This window comes from Marmota marmota, unplaced genomic scaffold (genome assembly GCF_001458135.2).
Source record: "Marmota marmota marmota unplaced genomic scaffold, marMar, whole genome shotgun sequence".
NCBI lineage: Eukaryota > Metazoa > Chordata > Mammalia > Rodentia > Sciuridae > Marmota > Marmota marmota.
In genome coordinates, this window is record NW_025999992.1 from 1,941,285 (window position 1) to 1,947,587 (window position 6,303).

The window sequence follows — 6,303 nt, forward strand, 5'->3', positions numbered from 1 at the left end:
TGAATTTGGGGCAATCCACTCCATCTCTGTGGTCTTAGTTTCCCACTTAAAAAGAGAGACCAGCAAGAGAGACCAGCAAAAGTGAACTATCTAAATCCAAGAGAAACAACACAGACAGGACGGGGCATGCAATGGATGGGAAATATGGAGAGGATTGCTTCGGACACTGAGGATGCCTCCCTTCAGGATCCTGGCCTTGCAACTTTGATCAGAGCCCTCTGGCCTGAACTTTGGCCTTTGAATGGTTAAAACAATGGAAGTCTGCTTATTATCTCCTTTGGAAGATCTGGTATTGTGTGGCCACCTGGAGAATCAGTCCATGCCAGGAATAGGTCACGACATTGCCTTTATACAGACCACATGAAAATCACCATCCAAATACACGTAAGCCTTTGAATTTATTTTGAAATCAATATTTCCTCATGTGTTTGGTATGTTGAAAGTGATATGAAACTCCAGTTGCATGTGGCAAGTCTGTGGTGCCATGCTGAGGAAGCATACAGTGCTCTTAACTGTACATGATGTGAACAGCTTGGAGAGCACTAGCTTGCTCAGATCCACACCAACATGAAGTCAAGATCCAGAAAGACAAGGTTGTATGCTTTGTCTGACGGGGGAAGCCAGTCCAAAATATGGGGGCGGGGAGGAATAAAAGAAAGAAAAGAATAAGGGGTGGGAAATTCCATCAAAATGGAAGAGTCATTGGTGGAGTAGGGGAAGGGGCTAGGATGGAGGGAGGAGGACGGGACAGGGGAAGACAGTGAACTGACCCTGATCCAATTCCCCTGTGCACACGTGCAAATGGACCACAGTGAGTCCCAGCATCACGCCCGCCCACCAGACACTAATTTTTAAAATTATATAAGCAAATAGCAGAAATATCAGAAATATCAATAGAGGGAGGGAAACTGGGGAGAAGGTGGGGGAGGGAAATACGGGGGACTGAATTAGAAGAAATTATATTCCATGTTCTATGACTATGTCAAAGTGAGTCCTAATGTTCTACAAAACTAAAAAGAGGGACTGGGGTTATGGCTCAGAGGTAGAGTGTATGCCTGGCATGCATGAAGCACTGGGTTTGACCCTCAGTACCACATAAAAATTTAAAAAAAAATGAGATATGGTGTCTACCTATAACTAAAAAATAAATATTTAAAAAGAACCAATAAATAAAAAATAAAAAAACAAACACAAGAGAATACCTTACCTTCATCACCACGGGAGTACAGTGCATCCTTCTCAGGGTAAGCACCTGTTGATAAAATCTAAATAAGGTGAAGGCAACTCATGGATATTAGGTTATGTCATAATTCATACTGAATTGTTTAGTGAACCCATGATAGCCAATAAAATAATCTTCAAAGATGATGAAAATCAAGCAAATAACAAGATCAATATTGAGGGTGACCTTACGATGTCGTATTCAGACGGCAGGTTGTCACTTAGATGGTCAGCTGAAGTGAGATCTTTAGTTCCATGTTGTCCCACTATTCGGAGAGTTAAAGGGATGAAGTCAATGTGCATGTCTGACATGTGACCAGTTATAACAGGACTAACCTATCACTCACTCATCTTACACAGGGCTCCTCAAAACTTTTTCATTATTGCCCCCAAAGAGACTTTTAAAACACTTTTTTTCTCATTATCTTCCTCCCACTAGACTGTAGGTACCGCGGATTCATTTTTCATCAGCACTGTGTTCCTTTGGAGGGCCACAAATCATGGTCACACCTAAGCTTTTTCACACACACTCAGCCATAGAAAAAGTTCCTGTCCCCTGGGGAGCAGCTTCTCCATTGTTGAGGATACACGGTCTGATCTAACTCGTTCTTGTCAGCGAGTTACTTTTTTAGGGTGAACTTGTGTAGTGCTGAACTGTACGTATGCATCTGACTGGGCCCAGCCAGGGTGAGTGCCCTGCCCAAGGTCACACAGCCAAGTTGCTCCTGCCTAGCACTCTGGCTCCTCAGCAGCCGGGCTTGGCTGACTCTATGTCAGACACGTTGTTGTTTCTCGTGGTGCTATGGCTGGGGACACATCCAGGGCCTCGCTGGGCAAGCTCTCCACCATGAAGCACATCCCAGCCCCAGCCAGGTCTGAGCATTGTAGCACCTCTGCTCTCCAACGCCAGAGTTCTGTCTTCCTTCGGGAGCCTGTGCACAGTGGCTTAGGGTGGAGCTGGCTTGGAAGGACTCCTTCCCGATGGTCAGGTCTTAGAAGCGCCCTTTTGGACGGACTTGAGAAGGGTCTGGGGAGGGGACAGAACTTCCAGCTTCCTTTCTGTTCTCAAAGAGTTACAAACTCCAGTTGAACCTTCAAGCCACTAGACAGGGCCACCAGCCTCCCAGAAAGCACCCCGGGGGGTCTCAGATCAAATGCTGGGGCCACATCTCCTCTCCTGTGCTGGGTCCTTAGCCTGAGTCTGCTTCCCAAGCAGTCATGGCAGAGGTGTCTGATGGCAGCTGTCACCCTCCTGCACACTGTCTGTGCCCTGCATGGTCACAGGGTGTGTCTGGTGTCGAGCAGCCTCTCTATCCCTGCGGACGGACGGTCAGTGGTGGAGGAAGAACGGCAGGCCCATGAGCACCTCGTTGCTGCTCTCGCGCAGGGAGACTGGAAGGAACTGAAGAGGAGCGTGATGTGTGGCGTTTCGTTTCTTAGGCCCTGAAGATTGTGCTGTTCGGATGCATCTGTTTAATTTTCGGTATGGAGTCTGTTGCACTTAGTGTGTTTAAAAAGTAGGATTCTTAGTGTGACCCATTCCAAGGCTTCCGCAGAGGGATGTCCTTATCTCTGCCTCTGAGGAAGATGTGTAGGATTTTTTAAAATGTGTATGTCTTCACCGTGGACCAAAGTCCTGCTGCAGGCAAAGCTGAAGGCCCATCTGGCTCCGGTATGCGGTGGGGTGGAGCAAGGAGTGGGGCAAAGAGGCAACAGGTCCCACCTCCAGGTGTCCCAGCCTGTGGGGACTTAACCTATGTCACAGGCCGGCACCGACGTCCAGCATGTCCTGAGCACAGTCCTGTGCCTGCTGACATTCCTAGCCTGAGGCCACAGCGCCACTCTCACAGGTTCATCATGCGCACATCTTGGTATTCACATTTATTTCTCTGGCCCTTCTGAAACATACCATTTTCTTCAAGAAAAGAAAAGCCTCGCACCTCTGAAATTCCAAACGGTTTGCATGATGTTAACTTTTGCAAAGCCTGTGTTAGAAAAGCAAGTGGTGGCACAGGTTTTATGGGCCTTGGTCCCCAAACCTCCCAGGGTAACAATGATAGTGAGCTTGCTACGGCTCCACTGATCCATGCCCCCTAAAGATTGTGACATCCTGCTGTGAAAATCAAGCCCAACTGATGGATCCAACCATTCCCTGCAAAGCACATCCTAAAACATTGGCTCCTGGTCACAGTTCCTACAGGAAAAGTGGTCAGTTCTGACAGAGAAGAGGTCATGGCTCAGGAGCCAATCAGCAATGCCCTGAGGAAAAGACCATTAGGTGATCATGATGCTGCGGGAGCAAATCATGAGTTCCCTCCTTCACGCTTTTTTCTTCTCCTGACACGACCATTGCATACAGTCCTCTGGGTATCTCACTTGCTTGGGGATGCTGCCAAAGGGTCCTTCCCAGTGGCCCATCAGGGCTTCTCTCATTATCACCAGGACAGGGCACCCAGGCTCCTGCTCTAGGCTGGTGCCCTCTCCGCTAGTCTGGGGACTTTCTATGCTCAGAGCTCTACATTCTGAGCTGATTTAACAATAGCTTTATCACTTCCCAGCAAGGTCCTCTTCCTGATCCTATGACTCTGAGCATAGATTCACAAATAACCACTCTCAAACAAATCTGTACTATATATATATATATTTTTTTTCATTCTTCTTCAGAAGTGGGTACATTCTAGCAAAAGCAAAAAGTAATACAGAAGCCTGGCACAGTGGTGCAGTCCAGCTCCTGGGAGGCTAAGGCAGGAGGGTCACCTGAGCCCAGGAGTTCAAGGTCGGCATGGGCAATGTAGGTCCCATCTGAAAAGAAAACAAACAGAAGCCACACAGAAGATGAGCCTATGGGGAACACCTCCTCAGCAGGCAGCAGTTGTCCACAGGACACCTCTGGACGGGCCATGTGCAGGGTCCAGTATCTAAACCTAAGACATCAGGAGGAAAGAGTTCACCGCAAATGGATTCCAAACTGCTGGTCTCATTCTGGCTGTTTACACCACACTGGTGGAACCAGTTGGGAAAACAGAACATTGAAACAACTTGAATGTCAAGAAGGGGCCAAATTACAGTTGGCCCTTGGTTTTATTCTTTCTTATTTATATAACAAAATCAAATAACTACTGAAGTGAATGTATTAACTACTTGTTGTACTAATGTGTAATGAATGACCTTGACATTTTTCAGTCACTATCAACAAAGCTGCTTATAGGAAAACACCTGCTCCTCATAGCCTCTTCCGTTGTTTGCTTGATCCAAATATTCCCTGGGACTGAAAGGCATTAAGTGGGAGAGAGAACTGCAAAACCTCAACGTGACCGAGGATCCTAGTGTGTGTTCCTTTTTTGGTACGGGCTGGTGTGTGTTCTTGGTGCCAAGGCCCATGTTTTGCCTAAGCAGGCAATGAGTGCTATATCATTTCCAACTGCCCAACATTTGTGAAGAAGTCAAGTTCTTCATTTAAAATGAAAATCTGACCATCTCTTGAGAGACATTCAAATCCTACATATCACTGTGGCCGCCCACGCCAGGCAACCAGGATGAGCATACCCTAACCCTAACCCTAACCCTAACCAGAAAGAGGGAGCCAGGCAAGATTCACTGGAAACACATCCATGGCTCCAGGGCATCATTCCCAGGGTCTTCTTGAGCCCACACAGAGATGCTGATGTTCATGGTCAGCAAAGAGTGGTGACATTGACTCTCAGGACACTCTGTAAGGGAGCAGCCGGTATGTGTGGTATGTGTTATAATTCCCCATGTTAATGATGGAAAGAGGAATGATGGTAATATTTACCATCACACCAAAACACTGGTGACGAGGTAGGGTGGGGGCGCTGGGAAAGTGGAAACTGTCAAGTGCATCCTCTTGTATTTTACTATCATAATGAAGTCAAGATCCAACTAGTTTTGAAAGTCTAATGCCTAAGGAATTGAATTATTGCTTTGTTCAAAGGGGCAGAAAACTCTCTTGGAAAGTCAGGCATTCATGTAACGTGTTTTATTTAGGGAAAACCCTAGCAGGGCTGAGTCAAACAATGCTCTCTACACCCATCTCATGCCTGCTCTTTGTCCCAGGAGAAGAGGTGGACTGACATTAGCTTAGGAGCCCATTAAGCTGGCTGGGAGAAGTGAAGGGCTCCTCTGCAGAGGGATCTCCCAGGTGAAGTAGGGGCTTTGTACCAGCTCTCCAGGGAATTCAGGACTAGGGAGGAAGCTGTTTCTGCCTTGAAGTCTCAAAGGCCAAAGGAAAATCACCCTAAAGGAAAAACACCCCTTCCTCAGACCACAGGACACAAATAAGATCATCCTGTTTGTGGTTATTAGATTTGTGGTGGGGGAGGATCAGAGAAGGAGAATAAGGGAGAGGTTCTCTCAGATTTCTCCTGTGTTTCAACAAGTCTTCTGCTTCCTGCGAGGGGGTGGAAAAGATAAAGGGCTCCTGCTGCCTACATCTTGTTCCTCACAGGTCAGGGCCTGCGACAGGGCTTCTATGCTCCCCAGAGTAGCCCAAGTGCTCACTAGCGATGGGGGCTTGCAGTGAAGGCTGCACAGGCTGCAGAGCAGTTCTGCTGATCCCAACTCCTCTCTAATCTCTCTCTCTCTCTGGCACGTGTATGTGCAAGAGCACACTCACGGCCCAATCTTAGCAGGCCCACTTTGCCCAGCTCCCACTGCAAACCCGCAGCCTGGTGGGCCCTGGACAAAAGTATGGAGACGCTTTCCAAGTGTGAATCCATACCCATGCGGTGGGCCCGAGGGTGAAGGGCCTATTTCCTCACTCGCAGAAGGGATGTAGTCCCAAACCTGTAAGCCCCTCAAGGGAGTGGTAGGGAGGAAGCGCAAATGGAGCGGGCAGCTGGGCAGGAGGGAAAGGACTGGGGCAGGAGGGGAGGTGGAGGGAGAGGGCAGGTAAAGACGGGGCGGGGGAGGAAGGGGCTCGGGAGGGAAAGGATGGGACAGAAGGAGGAAAGGGAGGAGGAGAAAAAGGAGAAGGAAAGCTAGGGGCGCGTTCAGCCAAGAGGTCCAAAGGGGCCCTGGGAGGAGGGGAGGAGGAGGGGAAGAAATGGGGAGAGAGTGGGAGGA